General features: G+C 41.7%; 1 protein-coding gene across 1 annotated transcript in view; it reads right to left on the reverse strand.

Moving 5' to 3' along the window:
- Positions 1–18,687, reverse strand: part of LOC128695952 (uncharacterized) — a 44,132-nt gene extending 25,445 nt beyond the window's left edge. The window contains exon 1 of the mRNA XM_070092830.1: positions 18,076–18,687. The gene's annotated coding sequence lies outside the window, so the exon portion shown is untranslated. The remainder of the gene's footprint in view (positions 1–18,075) is intronic.
- Between the last annotated feature and the right edge of the window lie 8,710 nt (positions 18,688–27,397).

The raw sequence follows: 27,397 nt of genomic DNA on the forward strand, positions 1-27,397 counted from the left end.
TATCACGACCTGACATTGATATTATCACAACCTGACATTATCACAACCTGATATTATCACAACCTGACATTATCACAACCTGACATTATCACAACCTGATATTATCACAACCTGATATTATCACGACCTGACATTATCACGACCTGACATTATCACGACCTGACATTATCACGACCTGACATTATCACAACCTGACATTATCACAACCTGACATTATCACAACCTGACATTATCACAACCTGACATTATCACAACCTGACATTATCACAACCTGACATTATCACAACCTGACATTATCACAACCTGACATTATCACAACCTGACATTATCACAACCTGACATTATCACAACCTGACATTATCACAACCTGACATTATCACAACCTGACATTATCACAACCTGACATTATCACAACCTGACATTATCACAACCTGACATTATCACAACCTGACATTATCACAACCTGACATTATCACAACCTGACATTATCACAACCTGACATTATCACAACCTGACCTGACATTATCACAACCTGACATTATCACAACCTGACATTATACCTGACACAACCTGACATTATCACAACCTGACATTTACCTGACACAACCTGACATTATCACAACCTGACATTATCACAACCTGACATTATCACAACCTGACATTATCACAACCTGACATTATCACAACCTGACATTATCACAACCTGACATTATCACAACCTGACATTATCACAACCTGACATTATCACAACCTGACATTATCACAACCTGACATTATCACAACCTGACATTATCACAACCTGACATTATCACAACCTGACATTATCACAACCTGACATTATCACAACCTGACATTATCACAACCTGACATTATCACAACCTGACATTATCACAACCTGATATTATCACAACCTGACATTATCACAACCTGACATTATCACAACCTGACATTATCACAACCTGACATTATCACAACCTGACATTATCACAACCTGACATTATCACAACCTGACATTATCACAACCTGACATTATCACAACCTGACATTATCACAACCTGACATTATCACAACCTGACATTATCACAACCTGACATTATCACAACCTGACATTATCACAACCTGACATTATCACAACCTGACATTATCACAACCTGACATTATCACAACCTGACATTATCACAACCTGACATTATCACAACCTGACATTATCACAACCTGACATTATCACAACCTGACATTATCACAACCTGACATTATCACAACCTGACATTATCACAACCTGACATTATCACAACCTGACATTATCACAACCTGACATTATCACAACCTGACATTATCACAACCTGACATTATCACAACCTGACATTATCACAACCTGACATTATCACAACCTGACATTATCACAACCTGACATTATCACAACCTGACATTATCACAACCTGACATTATCACAACCTGACATTATCACAACCTGACATTATCACAACCTGACATTATCACAACCTGACATTATCACAACCTGACATTATCACAACCTGACATTATCACAACCTGACATTATCACAACCTGACATTATCACAACCTGACATTATCACACAACCTGACATTATCACAACCTGATATTATCACATTATCACCTGACATTATCACAACCTGACATTATCACAACCTGACATTATCACAACCTGACATTATCACATTATCAACCTGACATTATTACAACCTGACATTATCACAACCTGACATTATCACAACCTGACATTATCACAACCTGACATTATCACAACCTGACATTATCACAACCTGACATTATCACAACCTGACATTATCACAACCTGACATTATCACAACCTGACATTATCACAACCTGACATTATCACAACCTGACATTATCACAACCTGACATTATCACAACCTGACATTATCACAACCTGACATTATCACAACCTGACATTATCACAACCTGACATTATCACAACCTGACATTATCACAACCTGACATTATCACAACCTGACATTATGACAACCTGACATTATCACAACCTGACATTATCACAACCTGACATTATCACAACCTGACATTATCACAACCTGACATTATCACAACCTGACATTATCACAACCTGACATTATCACAACCTGACATTATCACAACCTGACATTATCACAACCTGACATTATCCTAAATGGATAAAGCACAGACTAAAACATCTCTTGGTAATACTCAAAGATAAAAATAGAGAAGATTGCAAAAAAAAAAATTAACAGAAGATTCAAAGAGGTTTTTCAAAAGAAAGTGAAGAGTTACCAGAAGGCAGCGTAGTCAGACGAAATAAGCAGGTACTAGGAAATATCAACACAGTACTAGACAGTGGAGACTACTAGGTGAGTTTGATGTAACTGAAGCAATAGAACCAGATAAACTACATATCCATGAGTGCTGAGAGAAGAAACACAAGCATTGTGTGACCCAGTAGCAACAGCATGCAACCATTCTCTCGAATCAGGACAATTCCCAGAAAACTGGAATAAGGTGAAAGTGGTCCCCATATATAAAGAAAAGGCCACATACGAGACACTGAACTACTAGCTGGTATCTCTAACATGCATTCTCTCCAAGGTTCTGAAGAAGATAGTAAGGAAAAGGACATTAGAATACTTAGAAAGTAAACGATTTTTTAAAGAAACTTAGCATGGATTTAAGGACAGAAAATTATGTCACACAAATTTTCTGGAGTTCTATGACGGTCACAGAGACGAAACAAGTAAGACAGGGCTGGGAGAATTGCATCGTCTTGGACTGCAGGGAAGCAATTGATACAACACCGCACCAGAGATTGATCCTGAAAACTGATCATGTTAGAGGTACCAGCTAGTAGTTCAGTGCCTCTTATGTGTCCTTTTCTTTATATATATATATATATATATATATATATATATATATATATATATATATATATATATATATTTATTATATATATATGGGGACCACATTCACCTTATCGCAGTTTTCTGGGAATTGTCCTGATTCGAGAGAATGGTTGCATGCTATTGCTATTGGGTCACACAATGCTTGTGTTTCTTTTCTTCTCTCAGTACTCATGGATATGTAGTTTATCTGGTTCTATTGCTTTTGTTACATCAAACTCACGTAGTAGTCTCAACACTCTAGTACTGTGTTGATACTTCCTAGTACCTGCTGATCTCGTCTGACTACGCTGCCTTCTGCTAACTCTTCACTTTCTTTTGAAAAACCTCTTCGAATCTTTTTTTTTTTTTTTTGCAAACTTCTCCGTTGTTCTTCATCATCATTCCATCCTTCTTAAAAAAAAAAAAAACCATACCCCGGCCGGAATTGAACCCGCGGTCATAGAGTCTCAAAACTCCAGCCCGTCGCTGGAGTTTTGAGACTCTATGACCGAGGGTTCAATCCCGGCCGGGGTATGGTTTGTTTGCAATCGTGTTTACCTGGAGTTTACCTGGAGAGAATTCCGGGGGTCAACGCCCCCGCGGCCCGGTCTGTGACCAGGCCTCCTGGTGGATCAGAGCCTGATCAACCAGGCTGTTGCTGCTGGCTGCACGCAAACCAACGTACGAGCCACAGCCCGGCTGGTCAGGAACCGACTTTAGGTGCTTGTCCAGTGCCAACTTGAAGACTGCCAGGGGTCTGTTGGTAATCCCCCTTATGTATGCTGGGAGGCAGTTGAACAATCTCGGGCCCCTGACACTTATTGTATGGTCTCTTAACGTGCTAGTGACACCCCTGCTTTTCATTGGGAGGATGTTGCATCGTCTGCCAAGTCTTTTGCTTTCGTAGTGAGTGATTTTCGTGTGCAAGTTCGGTACTAGTCCCTCTAGGATTGTCCAGTAATTGAGGTGTTTTATCTCCGTTATGCGTGCCGTGAAGGTTCTCTGTACATTTTCTAGATCAGCAGTTTCACCTGCCTTGAAAGGTGCTGTTAGTGTGCAGCAATATTCCAGCCTAGATAGAACAAGTGACCTGAAGAGTGTCATGAAGGGCTTGGCCTCCCTAGTTTTGAAGGTTCTCATTATCCATCCTGTCATTTTTCTAGCAGATGCGATTGATACAATGTTATGGTCCTTGAAGGTGAGATCCTGTGTCATTACGATTTCGTGAGTCCATCCTTCTTTTCCAAAGTTATCACTTGGTTCTCAGCTTTCCTTGTTGTCATGTGGCTGTGAAGTGACTATGTCTCTGTTTGGTCACTGATGCTATGTCTTCAAATTGTCTTTCAGCTTTCCTTTACATTCTGGTATAGTCGTTCCTGGATTTCCTGCGCTTATTTACTCTATTTATTTCACTCTCTTTCTTGCATTTATCTTGGTTCTCTTTGCATTCTTTGTTGAATCACGGGATATTTTGTGTCTTTCCGTTACCTCTCGGTACTTTGATTCTATTATCTTCATTCTTTATACTACAGTTTTTTTCCTCAGATTCCCACTGCACGTCTCTATGAAAGTTCTTCATTCCATCAAAGTCTCCTCTGCTGTTGTTCCAGTTTCTCTTAATTTCTTCTTCCATTTTTTCTTTATTTCAGTGTTCACCAGGATTTCAAAACTTAGTACCACATAATTACTGGTACAAAAGGGGTTCCCCATAAATAATTACAGTAGTACATAATCGTTCTATGTAAAAGGCAGATCGAGTCTTTCTGGCACATCTCCACCTCATTCATGTTGTTTCATTCACACGTTGTCTTAGAAAAGTCTTATTATTACCGTAAGTTTTGCTCTCCATGTTTCTGATCGTCTACGATGGTTCCAATTCCCTTGATTGAAGTTTCCTAGCACTAGAAGTGTAACTTTGCTTCTTCTTGCACACTCTGCTGTTTCCACTACATGAATCCTTTTCTTGTTATTCTGGTCAAACTCCGTCCAATGCTTCCTGTTATTTAGTGGTGGATTATCACTGCCGTTATTACTACCGCCTCTCTACATATCACAGTGATACCTACCTCTCCGTCTAACTCGTTCCACTTGTTCATTATTCTGTCGCTCACACTTTTTACCTCTTAGTGACTCATTTGCATCTTTATCTATAAGCCTCCAAACACGTATTTTAGTACTCCAGTACGCAGGCAGACGATTTAAGGAACGTCTGCGTTATACAGCGAAACTTCCACAACTATTTAATCAATTACAGAGACGCTAGACTCATCGCCAGGGAAGAAGACAGTACGGCAGAATCTTGGAATTGTCACTTATCTATATAACAGGTTCAGCTAGAACAACGGCTTTTACAACGTATCTAAACCCTTTACCAGGAAGCTTCACCATCGTTATTATACATAACACACTCGCCCGTCCCGTGCAGGTCCGTCTCATATCTAACCTACTCAGCATTCACCTGACTCTCCACATTATACATACTCATGTACTCTTTACCCAGGTAGATCTGTTTGTGACTTGATAAAATCCACTGTGTGGGCGAAATGTAGTCAATAAAGGATCACGTTATATTACATTTGTGTTTAATTTCTCCAAGTATCTTGTATGTCACGATTATGTTCCCTTTTATTCCTACCCTCCTTCCCTCCCCTCGGTCCAGCTTCTATTGTTAAATTTAAGTACAGAAGTATTTTCTCTCAGTACAACTCTCTCAGCTTTGGTTTAAGTCTTGTTTCCTCGGGATCTTCTCCAGATGCAGTTTCTGTACCTCGGTCTCACACTCAAAGGTAAGTTGTGTTATTTAATCCGAAAAGGGTTCCATGCTGACAACGCATACTCGAAATAGAACCTGTGGTATTTGACCAGGTGTGGAGTCAGTGCTAGTACTGCATGTTCAGAAATGGCCTTACTCATGCCAAGTTTAACGACCTAAATGATTCATTATTATTATTATTATTATTATTATTATTATTATTATTATTATTATTATTATGAAATCACTAATTGCACTGAAGTCCATCACTGGAACAACGTTTCACCCATGGTTCTCACTTTTAGGTGACGCCAGTAATAAAACTGTGATATGACAAGTAGTTGGAAACAAGATACAGGATAAAAATCATTAGGAAATATTAAAATGTCTGAGTGGTTGTATTTTGTATCTTTTTCCAACCATGCCTGAAACGTTGTACCAGTGTTTATAATAATAATAATAATAATAATAATAATAATAATAATAATATAGAGAAGGCTAAACCTGTAGGGATCATACATCATTTAAAGAACAGATGGCAACCAGATTTACTGAAAGGAAGAAGAAGGCAGCATTAGTTACTTGCATCAGTAGCCCTTACTTTAGGACACCTCTCTCCAGCTATATGAAGGACTAACAAAGAGTACTGAGAGTCAAGTGACTCGTTAAACACGATATATACGAGTCGGAAATCGCTAAGGCAGTCAGAGGACAGGTTCCACTGATTGTGATCTCCACTGACTACCTGAAAACACGTTAATTAACTTTGCCTGGTGAGACGGGAGGTCAAGCACTGTACAAAAGGTCCCTAACCAACCCCTATGACTTCAGATAGAGACTGACCTCCGTCAGGAATGCCAGCCTCAACGAACCTCGGCTCCCAAAGGTAGGAGGAGCTTGGTGACGAGGAGAGACTTGGTACTGCTGGTGCTGAGGATAAGGTACTGCAGAAGTCGCTGCTGGTGGTGACGACGATACTGAGCCTCCGTCTCATCATGTGGACCAGGTAATGTCTGTTTAGTTGTCAACAAAACTTGCTGATAAAAAGTGTCAACCGGTAGGTGAGAGGGCAAGGTAGTAGTCAGGGTAGGAGTCAGGGTAGGAGTCAGGGTAGGTAGGGAAGGATCAACAGGTCTGGGAGGGATTCTATGAGAACTGCATTCCAAAACAGACATTTTAAGCTGTGTACTAAGATTCTAGACAATGTACTAAGATTCCAGGCAATGTACTAAAATTCCAGGCAGTGTATTAATATCCCAGGCAGTGTACTAAGGGTCCAAACAGTGTACTAAGATTCTAGGCAATTTACTAAGATTCCAGGCAGTGTACTAATATCCCAAGCAGTGTACTAAGGATCCAAACAGTGTACTAAGATTCTAGGCAATGTACTAAGATTCCAGGCAGTGTACTAAGATTCCAGGCAGTGTACTAATATTCCAGGCGGTGTACTAATATCCCAGACAGTGTGTTAAGAATCCAAACAGTGTACTAAGATTCCAGGCAGTGTACTAAGATTCCAGGCAGTGTACTAAGATTCCATGCAGTGTACTGAGTTTCCAAGCAGTGTACTAATATTTCAGTGCACTAAGATTCCAGACAATGTACTAAGATTTCATTGTACTAACATTCCAGGCACTGTTTTTTGATACTTTAATATAAATTTTAGGCAGTGTAGTTATAGCCCTGGCAGTGTACTGCTGGACGCAATGCCTCCGGTTTACAGGCAGTATATTTTCTCGACAGCCATGGCATTACCCTTCTACCCAAAGATATCCACTTCGTGGATATCTTTGGATACCCCCGAAGTTGATATCTTTAGGTATCCCGAAGTGGATACCTGAAGGTAATTAATTTAAGTTATGCAATGTTAGTGACAGTCATCTTGGGACGTACTTGAAGGAAGACATGTTTAATAATATTTTCCATGTTTATGATAACATTTTGGATCAGTGATTATTTACGAACATTAAAAAAATATTTTGTCAATTGCTGAATTTTCTATATATTAAGGTCCAATTCAGATTTAAATTCACTCACTCACATACGAATACCTTTACCTTTGATATGCCTTTGATGAGTTCCGAGAATTTTTATACTCCCGGAGCCCGACCATGGGCCAGGCTCGTCTGGTGCTTGCCTGGTCAACCAGGCTGTTGCTGTTGGTGGCCCACAGCCCCACATATCCATCACAGCCTGGTTGAAGATACTTGTTCAGTTTCCTTCTACTCTTGTCTCAGCAGTGTTTTTGATATCTTCTGGTAAAGATGTTGAATAATCAGTAACCACGAATGTTGATACAGTGTTCCCTTATGGTGCTCAATGCACCCCTGCTTTTCACTGAATTTATTTTGCACTTCCTCCCATATCCCTTCCTCCAGTTGTGGCAGTGTGCAGATTTATAAAGGACGAGGCCCTCAAGCACATTCCATGTATATATTATCATGTAGTTGTTTCTCCTCCGCTCCACTGGGTATATATAATTAATTTAAATGTTTTACTGGCTCTATGAGCAATATTTCATATGAGGAAACACGAGCGATTTAAAAAGTGTCACTTCTGGCACTATTTCCGTTGTTTGGAAGGTTCTCATTACCCACCCCGTCATCCTCCTGGCACATTCCATGTATATATTATCATGTAGTTGTTTCTCCTCCGCTCCACTGGGTATATATAATTAATTTAAATGTTTTACTGGCTCTATGAGCAATATTTCATATGAGGAAACACGAGCGATTTAAAAAGTGTCACTTCTGGCACTATTTCCGTTGTTTGGAAGGTTCTCATTACCCACCCCGTCATCCTCCTGGCTGTCGTGATCTTTGTCTTATTACGTTCTTTGAAGGAAATGTCAAGTGACATAATTATTCTCTAGTCTTTCACATGTTCCTTTCGGTCTATTTGACGATTATCTGGAGTTTTGTATATAGTGTTCCATACCTAAGCAGCTGAAACTCATCATCATTGAACGTCATGTTGGTCTCCACTGCTCACTGGAAAATCCTGTTATCTTCTTGTAATTTTTCCGTATCCTCTACCGAACTGACTTTCGTGCTTATTTTAGTGTCATCCGCAATTGATGATACAAAACTGTGAGTGGTGTTTTTATCTATGTCTGCTCTGAGGATAAGAAACAGCAGAGGTGCCAAGACAGTGTCGTGGGGACCTGAGCTTTTTACATCGCTGGTTCTGTATGTTAGGAACCAGAAAATCCATCTGCCTACTTTCCCCGTAATGCTTATGGCCGTTGTTTTGTGTGGAATTACCCTATGATCGCATTTGTCAAATGCGTTTGCAAAATTTGTGTATATAACATTGCGTTTTGTTCATCTTCTAATGCCTTAGTAATTCTGTCATAATGGTTTAGTAGCTATGACAGGCATGATCGTCCGGTAAAACGTGCTGGCTTGGATTATGTCGATTTTGCTGTTCCATGAATTTTGTACTCTGACATCTCATCACTGGAAGATTTTTATATGGGAAGGGCTACTGGTCCGTACGTATTAGCTAGTGCTCTACTACCTCCCTTACGCAAAGGAGCTATGTCTGCACTCTTTAGGTCTCTGGTATTTCATCTAGATCTAGGCTCTTTTTCCAAGGAATACTGAATGTTCGTGAACTTTTTTATAAATAGGGAATGCCATGAATATGGTCCAGGTACTAAGTGAGTGGCATGTTTTCCATTTCTCTTTCGAATTCTTTGGGATTAGGAATTATTCTGCACGGCCTTCCGATGGAATGAAAAAAGTTTCTAAATTCTCTATCCGTCATATAGTGGGTTGCTGAACACCAACTGATATTGTTCTTTTGGAATTTCGTTCATTTCTTGTTCACCATCAGTATACGAGTCTCCTCTCATTAAGGGTCCAATTCTACAAGTAGTTCTTAGCTTGGATTTCGCATAGGAGTCGAAATATTTTAGGCTTCTTGCAGTATCCTGGATGGCCTTTTGTTCTTTCATGCTTCTTCTGTTTGGTACATCAACATCCCGAGTTTTTCTCTAAGTCAGTGATCTCTCGGTTGTGACATGTCTATGTTTTTAAGCAATTCGGTAACCCCAGTTTTCTTCTTCTGTACCATCTCCTACGCTCTCTCTCTCTCTCTCTCTCTCTCTACATCTGATTGTCTTCTGGGTTTCCTCAATAGTACATACTTAATACAAACCGTGTATGCTTCTGTATTCAACTTCTCCAGGCATTAGTGAGGATTTAGGTGCTCATGTCTGTTTCCCATGATATGTCTCATAGTTCTTGGTTTATTTTGTCTCAGTTCTAAGGTTGTTGAAATTAAACTTACTGAACACCCCTCTTCTTACATTAGTGCTTTAGTTCCCAAACCCTGAGTTAATTCTCGCGTGTACTTTATGATGTTATCAGAGTATATTGTTTTTGTGATTGATATGTCTAATTAATTCCTCGTTGTTTGTGAATATCAGATTAAGGGTATTTTCATTTCTGGTGGGAGCGGTTATCTGTTGGCTCAATGTGAACTTTTCAAAAAGCCTCATTAGTTCCCTGATATGTACCTGTTGAGCCAGGGTGCTTTCAGGAACTATTTCTGGTATAACGTTGTGTTGAACCATCTTGCGTGTTACATGTGGGACACATGTAAAATGCACATGGGTTTTTCTAGCCTATCAAGAAAGCTATTCATCTTCCTTAACTTATCTGTGAAGTCCTTAGCCGTTGCTGACGGTGGTTTATATACTAGGATATTTACAAGATTCCTATGTTCAACTTTAATAAGTAGAATTTCTACTGTATCATTCGACGAATTCAACAATTCTGTGCAACAGAAAATATCTTTCACATAGAGTCTTACTCCTCTCTCTGACCTATTAATTCTGTCACATCGATACATGTATATATATTTTCCTATCATCTCTCCATCCAAAATATCCCTTGTGCATGTTTCTTTAAATGCTCCAAATATGGCATTCGCATCCGAGAAAAGATCATTAATATAACTAACATCGTTTTTATTTGATTTCAGACCCTCATATGTTTGCAAAGAGGAACAAGGATTTACAATTTGGAATGTTTTGATTCGGTTTATTTTTAGTGAGTACCACTGGTGATGTAATACCTGGCATAACCCTTGGTGTGCATACCCCTGGTTTCTCCAATATTGATTATGCCTTAGTCTGTTGTATATTTGACCTTGTTGAGTGGATGCCTGGCTTGATTTGTCCCACTGTTGTGCCATTCTGCATCTGTCGTATTCCCCTGTTTGACATCTTTCTTGGATCCGATCGTTTCTCGATATGTCTAACAAGGATGCTGTTTGTTTTTCCTTTCTCTGCTTTCTCTGAAGCTTCGCGTTCCTTTCACGTTGTGGTCTTTACAGCTAAGGCCATAACATGCAATGAAGCTGTGACATCATTGGATGGAAGTACTTGCTTTCTTTTTTAAAGCGACACTTCCCCTTGCTAATAATGTTTGCACATTTTCTGGTGTGTTTATTCCAGTGTTTTCTCTCACATTCTTTTGGTATAATATTTGCAGATATCCTGACTGGCTACATATACGGAGTTTGACTCCTCGCTCGCTACCCAGTGATCTGCTTCTCTTGTTTACTTTTCTCTGAGCATATTTTCCCCATTTTTTCCGTTTTTTGTTTTCCTGCTGTAGATGTCTCATCCTTCCTTTAATTTTTCCTCAATGTCTTCTGTCGTGTCTTCTGTCCTGTCCTGCGTTACTGACTCCACCTTTATTTGAGCTCCATGGTCTCTACCTTTATTTCCCCTTCTAATTGTTCACTACCCTTTTTTCCCACTCTTATATATACATATATATATATATAGGATATATATATATATATATATATATATATATATATATATATATATATATATATATATATATATATATATATATATTTCCTAAGTAGTAGGTTGGTAGACAGCACCCACCCAGGGAGGTACTACCATCCTGCCAAGTGAGTGTAAAACGCAAGCCTATATTTGTTTTATATGTTGGTAGGATTGCTGGTGTCTTTTTTCTGTCTCATAAACATGCAAGGTTTCAGGTACGTCTTGCTACTTCTACTTACACTTAGGTCACACTACACATACATGTACAAGCACATATATATACACACCCATCTGGGTTTTCTGCTTTTTTCTTCCTAGTTCTTGTTCTTGTTTATTTCCTCTTATCTCCATGGGGAAGTGGAACAGAATTCTTCCTCCGTAAGCCATGCGTGTTGCAAAAGGCGACTAAACTTCCGGGAGCAAGGGGCTAGTAACCCCTTCTCCTGTATAAATTATTAAATTTAAATATAGAAATATATATATTTATATATATATATATATATATGAAATATATATATATATATATATATATATATATATTAAACTGGTCAATTAGCAAGAACTCATTTAAAATTAAGTCCTTTCTAAAATTTTCTCTTATACGTTTAAAGATATATTTTATTCATTAATGTTAATGTAAAAATTTATAATTTTGCAATAAAAGAATCTTAGAAAACTTACCTAACCTTATTATAACAACACATATAAATTATATATATATATATAATATATATATATATATATATATATATATGGCAAGTTCCTCAGGAAATTTCATACATTTTCCAGGTTTTAGATTTAACTTTCCATCTCTCTGGACGAATGCCGGAACATCTTTCCAGTTTAAGGTCATTTCTCATGGCTGAATTTAATTTTGTACATGATATATGAAATTTTGTTTTACACATTCCACAAACAGTTCCCCTTACAGTTCTTCCCAAATTTATCCCATATACACCACAGATCTTATTTCTAGCCGTCTTTACTGTAGTTCTTCCGTCTTATATTATTTATTTATGCCTATGTCCCGTAGCTCGATCACTAGCGCACTCAGTTCACACACTGAGGTCCAGGAGTCGATCCCCGGTACGGCTGGGAAACAGAACGTGTTTCCAAAAAGACACCTGCTGTCCCGGTTCACCCAACAGTAAAATGGTTACCTGGGTGTTAGTTGACTGGTGTGGGTCGCATCCTGGGACAAAATTGACCTAATTTACCAGAAATGACCTGCATAACAAGGGGACTTCCCAACTATCACATTTTCAAATATTACACCACCTCACCTACCTACAAACCATCTACTCTAAACTATGCACTGGGGATCATTGGCAAGATTGTTATACTCCACAATTCAAGATCACTACAGGAGACTCGTATATCAGTAATACCTTTATCACTCAATGTATGATGATTGGTTAATATAAACCCTCAACTCAAACTTCTCCTCACCAACCTTAACAGGACACATGACCATAACACAAGACACAGATCTCTTTTTGATGTACCTCGTGTCCATATCACACTGTGTAAAAACTCTATGCTCATAAAGGGCCCCAAAATATGGATTTCATTTAATTGTAGGCCCTCCGAACCTTCCTCTGACCTTGCTTTTTTTTTCCTTTTGTTAGTTTCTGGAAACAATGTTTCAGAGTTTTTTTTATTGCTATGTTCGTTTCCTTAGTATCACAAAGATGTACAATGTTGCAGATTGTTTCTGACTATTTCTGCCCTGACGGCGGCGCTGGCGGCGGAACTGACAGAGGAACTGACAGCGGAGCTTACAACAGAGCCAACTACAAGAGACGCGTTGCCGTCGATCTATGAGGACGCAGAGACCGTCTGCCCCTGTGTGAGGCAGCATCAATGTTCTGCCTACTACGGGTCGTCTCCCCTCGACATCTTGAACTACGGCAACCTGCCACCTTGTCTCACCTACGGGCTGTACCGCTGTTGCAACAACTCTGCCATCACTGACGTCTTGATCCAGACCCAGGTGGATCATGAAGCTCTTACTGGAGGAGCCTTCGGGGACTTACTGAGCCTAGGAAGTGTCTTCACTTCTGGAATCGGTGCTGGAACTGATAATTCTTCTGGAATTGGTGGCAGCTTTGGTAGTGACATCAGTTCTGGAAGTGTCACCAGTCTGGGAAACAGCACAAATCCTGGAAGTGGCAGCACTTTTGGAAGTGACATCAATCTTGGAACTGGCAACCGTCCAGGAGGTAGTAGCATCATCAGTTCTGGAAGTGGCAGTACCTTTGGAAGTGGCAATAGCTATGGAAGTGGCAGCAGTTTTAGTGGCATAATTCCAGGAAGTGGTAGCAGTTTTGGAAGTGGCATCAATACTGTAAGTGGCACTCGTCCTGGAAGTGGTATCGGTTCTGGTAGCGGCGGCAGTTTTGGAAGCGGCATTGTTTCTGGAAGCAGCGTAAGTTCTGGAAGTGGCAGCACTTTTGGAAGTGGCATCGGTCCTGGAAGTGGAGTAAGTTTTGGAAGTAGCATTGGTTCAGGAAGTGGTATCAGTCCTGGAGGAAGTATCAGTTCTGGAAGTAGCATCAGTACAGAAAGTAGCGCCAGTTTTGTAAGTGGCAACTATTTTGGAAGTAGCACCAGTCCCGGAAGTGGCAGCACTTTTGGAAGTAGCACCAGTCCCGGAAGTGGCAGCACTTTTGGAAGTAGCACCAGTCCCGGAAGTGGCAGCACTTTTGGAAGTAGCACCAGTCCCGGAAGTGGCAGCACTTTTGGAAGTAGCACCAGTCCAGGAAGTGGCAGCACTTTTGGAAGTAGCACCAGTCCCGGAAGTGGCAGCACTTTTGGAAGTAGCACCAGTCCCGGAAGTGGCAGCACTTTTGGAAGTAGCACCAGTCCAGGAAGTGGCAGCACTTTTGGAAGTAGCACCAGTCCCGGAAGTGGTAACACTTTTGGAAGTGGCACCAGTCCAGGAAGTGGCAGCACTTTTGGAAGTAGCACCAGTCCAGGAAGTGGCAGCACTTTTGGAAGTAGCACCAGTCCAGGAAGTGGCAGCACTTTTGGAAGTAGCACCAGTCCAGGAAGTGGCAGCACTTTTGGAAGTAGCACCAGTCCAGGAAGTGGCAGCACTTTTGGAAGTAGCACCAGTCCCGGAAGTGGCAGCACTTTTGGAAGTAGCACCAGTCCAGGAAGTGGCAGCACTTTTGGAAGTAGCACCAGTTCAGGAAGTGGCAGCACTTTTGGAAGTAGCACCAGTCCAGGAAGTGGCAGCACTTTTGGAAGTAGCACCAGTCCAGGAAGTGGCAGCACTTTTGGAAGTAGCACCAGTCCAGGAAGTGGCAGCACTTTTGGAAGTAGCACCAGTCCAGGAAGTGGCAGCACTTTTGGAAGTAGCACCAGTCCCGGAAGTGGCAGCACTTTTGGAAGTAGCACCAGTCCAGGAAGTGGCAGCACTTTTGGAAGTGGGGGATTTTTAGGAAGTGGAATCAGCTTTGAAAGTGGCAGCCTTTTTGGAAGTAGCACCAGTTCAGGAAGTGGCAGCACTTTTGGAAGTAGCACCAGTCCAGGAAGTGGCAGCACTTTTGGAAGTAGCACCAGTCCAGGAAGTGGCAGCACTTTTGGAAGTAGCACCAGTCCAGGAAGTGGCAGCACTTTTGGAAGTAGCACCAGTCCAGGAAGTGGCAGCACTTTTGGAAGTAGCACCAGTCCAGGAAGTGGCAGCACTTTTGGAAGTAGCACCAGTCCAGGAAGTGGCAGCACTTTTGGAAGTAGCACCAGTCCAGGAAGTGGCAGCACTTTTGGAAGTAGCACCAGTCCAGGAAGTGGCAGCACTTTTGGAAGTAGCACCAGTCCCGGAAGTGGCAGCACTTTTGGAAGTAGCACCAGTCCCGGAAGTGGCAACACTTTTGGAAGTAGCACCAGTCCAGGAAGTGGCAGCACTTTTGGAAGTGGGGGATTTTTAGGAAGTGGAATCAGTTTTGAAAGTGGCAGCCTTTTTGGAAGTGGCATCAGTCAAGGAAGTAGCACCATTAATGGAAGTGGCACCAGCACTGCAAGCAGCAGTGGCACTAGTTCTGGAAATACTGACACTCTAGGCAATGGCGTTAGTTTTGGAAGTGATAGCAGTTCTGGAAGCAGTATCAATTCTGGAAGTGGCATCAGTTCTGCAAGTGGCGGCACTTTTGGAAGTGGCATCAGTCCTGGAAGTGGCGGCACTTTTGGAAGTGCCATCAGTTCTGGAAGTGGCGGCACTTCTGGAAGTGGCATCACTTCTGGAAGTGGCGGCACTTCTGGAAGTGCCATCAGTTCTGGAAGTGGCGGCACTTCTGGAAGTGGCAGCACTTCTGGAAGTGGCATCAGTTCTGGAAGTGGCGGCACTTTTGGAAGTGGCATAAGTTCTGGAAGTGGCATCAGTTCTGGAAGTGGCGGCACTTTTGGAAGTGGAATCGGTTCTGGAAGTGGGGGCACTTTTGGAAGTGGCATCACTTCTGGAAGTGGCATAAGTTCTGGAAGTGGCATCAGTTTTGGAAGTGGCGGCACTTTTGGAAGTGGCGGCACTTTTGGAAGTGGCATCAGTTTTGGAAGTGGCGGCACCTTTGGAAGTAGCATCAGTTCTGGAAGTGGCGGCACTTCTGGAAGTGGCATCAGTTCTGGAAGTGGCGGCAATTTTGAAAGTGGCATCAGTTCTGCAAGCGGCAGTACTTCTGGAACTGGTATCTATCCTACAAGTGGCATTAGTCCTGGAAGTGGTACTAGCAGTGGAAGTGACATCACTCCTGGAAGTGGCACAAGTAGTGGAAGCAGCAGCAACTTTGGAAGTGACATGACCTCGGGAAATGACAACAGTTTAGGAAGTGACATCAGTCCAGGAAGCAGCATCACTTCTGAAAGTTGTGAATTTCTTGGAAGTGGCATCAGTTTTGGAAGTGGCAACATTTTTGGAAGTGGCAGCACTTCTGGAAGTATCATCAGTTCTGGAAGTGATACCAGTCTGGGAAATGACATTATTTCTCTAAGTGGCACTAGTTCTGGAAGCGGCGTCGGTTCTGAAAGTGGCACCAGTCCTGGAAGTGGTGGCACTTTTGGAAGTGACATAAGTTCTGGAAGCGGAAACAGCCCTCAAGGAAACAGTATCTCTGGAGATGTAATCAGTGAAGGAATCATCATTGTCTTTGGAGGTGAATACGTTGTGTCAGGCGACACAGACGACACTAAAGACTGTAAGGAGACTGAAGTCAGTGTTTCGTCTTCTCCTGAAGGCTCCAGTGATCATATACCAACCCCGGAGCATAGCTATTTGCCACCTCCGGTTCGTAGTTCTCCAGCGTATTCCCCAATAATTTTTAGCTTCTTTTTGCCTCAAGGATTTGCAGTCCGTTCTCCTATAAGCCAACATCACTTTCAAATCAATCGAAAGACTTTGAGTGATGACCCGAGTCCTGGAACGCTTAAGTCATCAGAATCACAGACTAAACTGTTTCCTAAGCTTCTTCGTGAGTATATTTCCTCAGCGATACAAAGAAGGCAGCAGTTACCGTCCATTACTCCTTCGTCACCGAGTTCTTTGTGAGTTGATGAAAGCCAAACCAATGGATAAGAAGGTTTGTAGTGTGAAGGATGTCCACAAGTTTCCAGCGACGAGAGATCTCCACAATTATCCACGTAGCGTACTATGTTTTCTTCTCGGTGGCTTGCTTCAGACTTCGCCACACCCTCGCTTTTAGTCCTTCCCTCGTAAATTAAAAACCTTTCTCTAAGATTGCCACACCTTTAACACATTCGTTATTATTGTGTGCATGACAGCCATCCTGCGACTGAATATGACATGCATATATTTAGCAGCTTCTGTTCCCAAAATGTAACTTATACAAAACTGGGACGCCAGACACCGCAAGTGTATACAAGCTAATGAAATAAAATAATTGACCCTAGTTACGTTGTTATTATAGTTAGTGTTCACTCCTCTGAGATACACCTGTTACTAGCCCAGTTAGTTAAAAGTTTATATGCACTAATATTATCTCAGTAGCCACAATCATCTGGGACTCATAGATCACTTTCTACCAGTATCACTGAAATCCTACTTGTTTTTTTTTTTAACACAAGGGCAGTCTCTCACCGAGGCAATGTGACCCGAAAAAGAAGAAACGTAAGGTTTTCTTCTTTTTGACATTTAATAATTTTTACATTTGATAACCCTATCAATATTCATCAATATTATACCACTACCTCTGCCTCAGCTGATGACATTCCCTCAATAATTACCCACTTCATACAGTTTTCTCATTTTCCAACACATATTAATGGAGCAGGTGATAATGAATGATTCACTGTACTTTTCTGCGTGATTATTACCAAGTACTCCAGCCGTTCTGGAAACATTCTCGGGATATGATAGCGTATGTAAATTCCTCCGGCATATTTGACAGGTTGTCCATTGAAAACGTTCGATGCCTTGGTAACTACGAAGGCTTCAACAAAAACATAATTGTTTCAGTAATGAAATGACATCTACAAGTTTGGATACTTATATTTCACTCGGATCAGATTCATAGCAAGGAGAAAACGATCAAAACCTCCATCAGCTAAATAATAATTTGATTATAAAAAGTGGTGACAAAATATAGTGCTCACCTATATTTATTATCAGCTTTTCATACTTATACCGTCTTAGCAATATTATAATTGTTCATCACATCACCAACATTTTAGTGGGACTGAATGGTTCACTAACTCTCAGCCACAGAACCAGCAGACAACCCTACACCAAATGTTAACAGCCTTGGTTACTCTCGGTCCTTCTGCAGTCCCACCGTTGCACCGGTATTTAGTTTTCGGAGGCACTCACAGTATCAACCGGAATCAGTAATATTACGCTACCTTTTACTAACCAGCTGTACTTCACTCAGCAGGTATTTTACACTCAACAACACACCAGTATCTCGTCCAACACTCAAAGTTATGATACACTACAACACACACTACACGGGTACCCAACTCTGTGCCCTGGATGCCCTGCAGACAGCTATTCAAGGCTGTGATATACAACACATCACACTCAGGAACATATATTTACGCAAAAATTTCCCGTTTCTCTTTTTTTTCAGTAAGCTTTATTTATGCAATCTAAGAGGGATGTATTATGAAACATTTTGTAACTACATTCTTGTTTTCCAAACTATAAGAATATTATCTGAAAAAAAAAATGAGTCTTTAATTAACCATGGAATTTTAAACAATGTTCATTACAGCAATAACAAATCTAGAGCAAAAATTAAAACGTTTATAATTCGTTATGAATATATTATTCACGGAAGCTGCTCAGAAAAATTGTGAACATTGTGATTTATGCAGAAACAGGAGTCAAACTATACGTGGCTGTAATGGCAACATATATTTAAATACAAAAATGATCCATACAGGTTTGGCGCTTATTTATATAATAATAATAATATAAATAATAATAATAATAATAATAATAATAATAATAATAATAATAATATAGCGTAAGTGAAAGAGTTCGGTAAAGTTAAAGAACATTAGGAAATAAGTCAATATTTCAAAATGTTGAACATTTTCGGAAGTTGAACCCTGACTGTCCCTTGTGTACCAGTGTTAACAGTTGAACCCTGACTGTCCCTTGTGTACCAGTGTTAACAGTTGAACCCTGACTGTCCCTTGTGTACCAGTGTTAACAGTTGAACCCTGACTGTCCCTTGTGTACCAGTGTTAACAGTTGAACCCTGACTGTCACTTGTGTACCAGTGTTAACAGTTGAACCCTGACTGTCACTTGTGTACCAGTGTTAACAGTTGAACCCTGACTGTCCCTTGTGTACCAGTGTTAACAGTTGAACCCTGACTGTCCCTTGTGTACCAGTGTTAACAGTTGAACCCTGACTGTCCCTTGTGTACCAGTGTTAACAGTTGAACCCTGACTGTCCCTTGTGTACCAGTGTTAACAGTTGAACCCTGACTGTCCCTTGTGTACCAGTGTTAACAGTTGAACCCTGACTGTCCCTTGTGTACCAGTGTTAACAGTTGAACCCTGACTGTCCCTTGTGTACCAGTGTTAACAGTTGAACCCTGACTGTCCCTTGTGTACCAGTGTTAACAGTTGAACCCTGACTGTCACTTGTGTACCAGTGTTAACAGTTGAACCCTGACTGTCCCTTGTGTACCAGTGTTAACAGTTGAACCCTGACTGTCCCTTGTGTACCAGTGTTAACAGTTGAACCCTGACTGTCCCTTGTGTACCAGTGTTAACAGTTGAACCCTGACTGTCCCTTGTGTACCAGTGTTAACAGTTGAACCCTGACTGTCCCTTGTGTACCAGTGTTAACAGTTGAACCCTGACTGTCCCTTGTGTACCAGTGTTAACAGTTGAACCCTGACTGTCCCTTGTGTACCAGTGTTAACAGTTGAACCCTGACTGTCACTTGTGTACCAGTGTTAACAGTTGAACCCTGACTGTCACTTGTGTACCAGTGTTAACAGTTGAACCCTGACTGTCACTTGTGTACCAGTGTTAACAGTTGAACCCTGACTGTCCCTTGTGTACCAGTGTTAACAGTTGAACTCTGACTGTCCCTTGTGTACCAGTGTTAACAGTTGAACCCTGACTGTCCCTTGTGTACCAGTGTTAACAGTTGAACCCTGACTGTCCCTTGTGTACCAGTGTTAACAGTTGAACCCTGACTGTCCCTTGTGTACCAGTGTTAACAGTTGAACCCTGACTGTCACTTGTGTACCAGTGTTAACAGTTGAACCCTGACTGTCCCTTGTGTACCAGTGTTAACAGTTGAACCCTGACTGTCCCTTGTGTACCAGTGTTAACAGTTGAACCCTGACTGTCACTTGTGTACCAGTGTTAACAGTTGAACCCTGACTGTCACTTGTGTACCAGTGTTAACAGTTGAACCCTGACTGTCCCTTGTGTACCAGTGTTAACAGTTGAACCCTGACTGTCCCTTGTGTACCAGTGTTAACAGTTGAACCCTGACTGTCCCTTGTGTACCAGTGTTAACAGTTGAACCCTGACTGTCCCTTGTGTACCAGTGTTAACAGTTGAACCCTGACTGTCCCTTGTGTACCAGTGTTAACAGTTGAACCCTGACTGTCCCTTGTGTACCAGTGTTAACAGTTGAACCCTGACTGTCCCTTGTGTACCAGTGTTAACAGTTGAACCCTGACTGTCCCTTGTGTACCAGTGTTAACAGTTGAACCCTGACTGTCACTTGTGTACCAGTGTTAACAGTTGAACCCTGACTGTCACTTGTGTACCAGTGTTAACAGTTGAACCCTGACTGTCCCTTGTGTACCAGTGTTAACAGTTGAACTCTGACTGTCCCTTGTGTACCAGTGTTAACAGTTGAACCCTGACTGTCCCTTGTGTACCAGTGTTAACAGTTGAACCCTGACTGTCCCTTGTGTACCAGTGTTAACAGTTGAACCCTGACTGTCACTTGTGTACCAGTGTTAACAGTTGAACCCTGACTGTCACTTGTGTACCAGTGTTAACAGTTGAACCCTGACTGTCCCTTGTGTACCAGTGTTAACAGTTGAACTCTGACTGTCCCTTGTGTACCAGTGTTAACAGTTGAACCCTGACTGTCCCTTGTGTACCAGTGTTAACAGTTGAACCCTGACTGTCACTTGTGTACCAGTGTTAACAGTTGAACCCTGACTGTCCCTTGTGTACCAGTGTTAACAGTTGAACCCTGACTGTCACTTGTGTACCAGTGTTAACAGTTGAACCCTGACTGTCACTTGTGTACCAGTGTTAACAGTTGAACCCTGACTGTCCCTTGTGTACCAGTGTTAACAGTTGAACCCTGACTGTCACTTGTGTACCAGTGTTAACAGTTGAACCCTGACTGTCCCTTGTGTACCAGTGTTAACAGTTGAACCCTGACTGTCCCTTGTGTACCAGTGTTAACAGTTGAACCCTGACTGTCCCTTGTGTACCAGTGTTAACAGTTGAACCCTGACTGTCCCTTGTGTACCAGTGTTAACAGTTGAACCCTGACTGTCCCTTGTGTACCAGTGTTAACAGTTGAACCCTGACTGTCCCTTGTGTACCAGTGTTAACAGTTGAACCCTGACTGTCCCTTGTGTACCAGTGTTAACAGTTGAACCCTGACTGTCCCTTGTGTACCAGTGTTAACAGTTGAACCCTGACTGTCCCTTGTGTACCAGTGTTAACAGTTGAACCCTGACTGTCCCTTGTGTACCAGTGTTAACAGTTGAACCCTGACTGTCCCTTGTGTACCAGTGTTAACAGTTGAACCCTGACTGTCCCTTGTGTACCAGTGTTAACAGTTGAACCCTGACTGTCCCTTGTGTACCAGTGTTAACAGTTGAACCCTGACTGTCCCTTGTGTACCAGTGTTAACAGTTGAACCCTGACTGTCCCTTGTGTACCAGTGTTAACAGTTGAACCCTGACTGTCCCTTGTGTACCAGTGTTAACAGTTGAACCCTGACTGTCACTTGTGTACCAGTGTTAACAGTTGAACCCTGACTGTCACTTGTGTACCAGTGTTAACAGTTGAACCCTGACTGTCCCTTGTGTACCAGTGTTAACAGTTGAACCCTGACTGTCCCTTGTGTACCAGTGTTAACAGTTGAACCCTGACTGTCCCTTGTGTACCAGTGTTAACAGTTGAACCCTGACTGTCCCTTGTGTACCAGTGTTAACAGTTGAACCCTGACTGTCACTTGTGTACCAGTGTTAACAGTTGAACCCTGACTGTCCCTTGTGTACCAGTGTTAACAGTTGAACCCTGACTGTCCCTTGTGTACCAGTGTTAACAGTTGAACCCTGACTGTCCCTTGTGTACCAGTGTTAACAGTTGAACCCTGACTGTCCCTTGTGTACCAGTGTTAACAGTTGAACCCTGACTGTCCCTTGTGTACCAGTGTTAACAGTTGAACCCTGACTGTCCCTTGTGTACCAGTGTTAACAGTTGAACCCTGACTGTCCCTTGTGTACCAGTGTTAACAGTTGAACCCTGACTGTCCCTTGTGTACCAGTGTTAACAGTTGAACCCTGACTGTCCCTTGTGTACCAGTGTTAACAGTTGAACCCTGACTGTCCCTTGTGTACCAGTGTTAACAGTTGAACCCTGACTGTCCCTTGTGTACCAGTGTTAACAGTTGAACCCTGACTGTCCCTTGTGTACCAGTGTTAACAGTTGAACCCTGACTTGTGTACCAGTGTTAACAGTTGAACCCTGACTGTCACTTGTGTACCAGTGTTAACAGTTGAACCCTGACTGTCCCTTGTGTACCAGTGTTAACAGTTGAACCCTGACTGTCCCTTGTGTACCAGTGTTAACAGTTGAACCCTGACTGTCACTTGTGTACCAGTGTTAACAGTTGAACCCTGACTGTCCCTTGTGTACCAGTGTTAACAGTTGAACCCTGACTGTCCCTTGTGTACCAGTGTTAACAGTTGAACCCTGACTGTCACTTGTGTACCAGTGTTAACAGTTGAACCCTGACTGTCACTTGTGTACCAGTGTTAACAGTTGAACCCTGACTGTCCCTTGTGTACCAGTGTTAACAGTTGAACCCTGACTGTCACTTGTGTACCAGTGTTAACAGTTGAACCCTGACTGTCACTTGTGTACCAGTGTTAACAGTTGAACCCTGACTGTCCCTTGTGTACCAGTGTTAACAGTTGAACCCTGACTGTCCCTTGTGTACCAGTGTTAACAGTTGAACCCTGACTGTCACTTGTGTACCAGTGTTAACAGTTGAACCCTGACTGTCCCTTGTGTACCAGTGTTAACAGTTGAACCCTGACTGTCCCTTGTGTACCAGTGTTAACAGTTGAACCCTGACTGTCACTTGTGTACCAGTGTTAACAGTTGAACCCTGACTGTCCCTTGTGTACCAGTGTTAACAGTTGAACCCTGACTGTCACTTGTGTACCAGTGTTAACAGTTGAACCCTGACTGTCCCTTGTGTACCAGTGTTAACAGTTGAACCCTGACTGTCCCTTGTGTACCAGTGTTAACAGTTGAACCCTGACTGTCCCTTGTGTACCAGTGTTAACAGTTGAACCCTGACTGTCCCTTGTGTACCAGTGTTAACAGTTGAACCCTGACTGTCACTTGTGTACCAGTGTTAACAGTTGAACCCTGACTGTCCCTTGTGTACCAGTGTTAACAGTTGAACCCTGACTGTCACTTGTGTACCAGTGTTAACAGTTGAACCCTGACTGTCCCTTGTGTACCAGTGTTAACAGTTGAACCCTGACTGTCCCTTGTGTACCAGTGTTAACAGTTGAACCCTGACTGTCCCTTGAGTACCAGTGTTAACAGTTGAACCCTGACTGTCCCTTGTGTACCAGTGTTAACAGTTGAACCCTGACTGTCCCTTGAGTACCAGTGTTAACAGTTGAACCCTGACTGTCCCTTGTGTACCAATGTTAACAGTTGAACCCTGACTGTCCCTTGTGTACCAGTGTTAACAGTTGAACCCTGACTGTCCCTTGAGTACCAGTGTTAACAGTTGAACCCTGACTGTCCCTTGTGTACCAATGTTAACAGTTGAACCCTGACTGTCCCTTGTGTACCAGTGTTAACAGTTCTTCCACGATGGAAGGAGGCATTTTATAAAAAAATATAGAAAACATTACAACATAGAATATTTTGTTGGGGATGCATCAAGATCTACATTGGAGAAACTGCCAGAAGTCTTCCAACATGCCTATAAGAACGCAAGTATGAATACAGAATTGAGAGAACCAGTAATGCTTACGTACAACGCCGCAATTTCCACACCAACCTCATGGCGTGGGGAAAGACTAACACTGATATTACGAAAAAAAGAAAATAAATATAGATATCTGGATTCTTTAACAATCAACACAAACAGAATAATGATACGTTTACTTTGGCCACACCCATCACCAACATCATCTGAATACAATGGAAACTTAAAGCATAATGTGGGCCCGTAATTTTTCTACTGTGCTCCCGATACTCCACTTTCCGATCTTTCACTTGATCTCAGTCGCCGAGTGTTCTCTTGTTATTTATGTACGTAATAAAGCCCCAGGTGATCCAAGTCTCCAGAACAAAATTCAAGTCCATCAAAAATGGCTCCATCCATGGCCAGCCTAACTTCATCGACCAATCAGAATGAAGCGAGTGTTCCCAGCACTCAGGCCGACGCCTAAAGCTGGGATGTGGCTCCATGGGACCCTGTATTTGCTACTTTCTCGGCCCTTCCTGATTGCCTGCTGCTGTGCAGCTTCAACAGCCTTCCTCGCATCGCCAGCTGTTGCGCAGCTGGCATGCTCTTCAAGACACTCTCATTCCTGGGAGCCAAGGCCGGGTCACCATCTGGAAAAGACCCGGGTCGGCAGTACCGGCGAATCTACAACAGAACAGCTGTAGCATTTAAGGTTTCCTACCATTTAGTGTCTTCTAATCTCCATGTGATTCAAGATTTTTATTGCGCACATTAAGAGCTGAAGTCCTAATGCAAACTTTAATAGAGGTATGTGTGTAAATAAGTGTTTATTATACTTCTTACACACTTCCTACGTCTAAACTCGCCACTTTAATTGTAAACAAAGCTATTTGTATTTAAAATTAAATTATTAAACTTGTATCATCGTTGTGTTTGAAACCAGACACAAGTTTATAATGAAAGGAGTCAGTGTTCATCATGTATATACTCTGTTTAATATCGATCTTGAAAATTAATAATTTAATTGATGTGATAGTCTCAGCATATTCTCTAAAAAAGAGTCGATTATCTTCTCGACAACTTGCAGGAGAACTCTCAAGGAATTCCAACAGAACTATCAAGGCGACTTCATTTTACACGAATAAATTCACACCTCTTACACTACCTCAATCTGTTTAAAAACTCAGCACTAAGGTATAACAACACCCCACCCATGTACTTCCAGGATGTCAGTCACAACTGGCTACTAGTACCCAGGTCCCTATTTACTGCTAGCACATTATTGATTAAGTGAGATCGACAATAACCAGTTCGTGTACTATCATACCAGCATACTCATTAAGCAACATCAGCAGGATCCTACTAATTAGTTCACTATTTTGTTTATTGGGACTTTAACTCTGTGAACTGAACACAGTTCCACAAGGATACATTAATTTTTAAAGAGGGATTAAATGAATTCTCAGCGTTTATTCACATGTATACACACTTACGGCAAAAATCATCACCCAGTGTACATAACCAGGCTTACCTGTTGGGTGATTTAGTGAATTTAATACTTATCGAATACGTTAGGGTCATTAAGGCTGTAAGTCAATTGTACACAAGTCTTTTATAATACCCAATATATATATATATATATATATATATATATATATATATATATATATATATATATATATATATATATATATATATATATATATATAATGCTTAAACTTTAGAAGTAAACTCTTCAGACCATTAACACAGTGTTTACATGTGGTTGGTTAAGTTTATTAAGTCTATATAAACTACACTAGGGTCATTAAGGCTGCGTCTCACCTTTATATAACCAGTCAAGGATAATTGAGTTTCAAGCTTATCGCCTCCCCGAACTGATGCAGTTTTCTAGTAACAGAGTTTTGCCCAGCAGAGATATTCTTACTCTTTGAATGATTATTTATTCGTACATACGTGAAATAATTCACTGAGATAGAAACCGGTTTTCCCCCACACACCTGGTGGCTAACGCTCTCGCTTCACACGTGAGGGCCTGGGTTCGATTCCCAGCCAGAGTAGAAACATTGGACGTGTTTCTTTCAACCTGTTGTCTATGTTCCCCATCAGTAAAATGGGTACCTGGATGTTAGTCGACTGGTGTGGGTCGCATCCTGGCACACTGACCTAAGGAGGCCTGGTCACAGACCGGGCCGCGGGGGCGTTGACCCCCGGAACTCTCTCCAGGTAAACTCTCCAGGTAAACACCATCAAGAAATATCTAACCAGCTAATCCATAGTATTAAAAAAATCGTTAACTAACTTCATTACTTACAGACCTGGTCCCAGACCGGGTCGCGGAGGGACTGACCCCCCAAACCCTCTCCAGGTATACACTAAGATGAGCAGCCAGGAAAGTACGCTAAAATGTCTTAATTAGTATCAATCAAATGCAATTTTCAGGCAGGGAATTGTATGAAAAGCGCCTGACGTAAAATAAAATTGATTTATTAAGACTACTAATCATTAGAAAAAAAAAATATTTTGCGATAAATTACTGAATATACAAATTGTCACAAAGACTTATGATAAATTTTTTTCAAATTTAGTGTGAACAAAGGCAATGAACCGAGTTCAGTGGTAATAGAATTAATAAAAAAATATGGATGTGGCTACATTTACAATATAATAAGAAGAACGAGACGCTTGTTGTTCTCTGTATTAGACTGAAGAAGCCACTGATTGGCGAAACGTTTCCTCAGTAAAGACTCGCAAACATTGTAGACAACTGGTTCTGAGAACCGGCAGGTTGATTAGTCACTAGTGCAATACTTGGGTAACTTTATTGTGGAAACGTTTCGCCAACCAGTGGCTTCCTAACCTGGAGTTTACCTGGAGAGAGTTCCGGGGGTCAACGCCCCCGCGGCCCGGTCTGTGACCAGGCCTCCTGGTGGATCAGAGCCTGATCAACCAGGCTGTTGCTGCTGGCTGCACGCAAACCAACGTACGAGCCACAGCCCGGCTGATCAGGAACTGACTTTAGGTGCTTGTCCAGTGCCAGCTTGAAGACTGCCAGGGGTCTGTTGGTAATCCCCCTTATGTATGCTGGGAGGCAGTTGAACAGTCTCGGGCCCCTGACACTAAGTCCAATACAGAGAAGTATGTGATGAATGGTTTTGAAATCCGACAGGGTGAAGAATTGAGACACACATGCATCATATGGGAATCTTTACTGAAGAAACGTTTCTCCACACAGTGACTTCATCAGTCCAG

This window comes from Cherax quadricarinatus, chromosome 41 (assembly GCF_038502225.1).
Source record: "Cherax quadricarinatus isolate ZL_2023a chromosome 41, ASM3850222v1, whole genome shotgun sequence".
NCBI lineage: Eukaryota > Metazoa > Arthropoda > Malacostraca > Decapoda > Parastacidae > Cherax > Cherax quadricarinatus.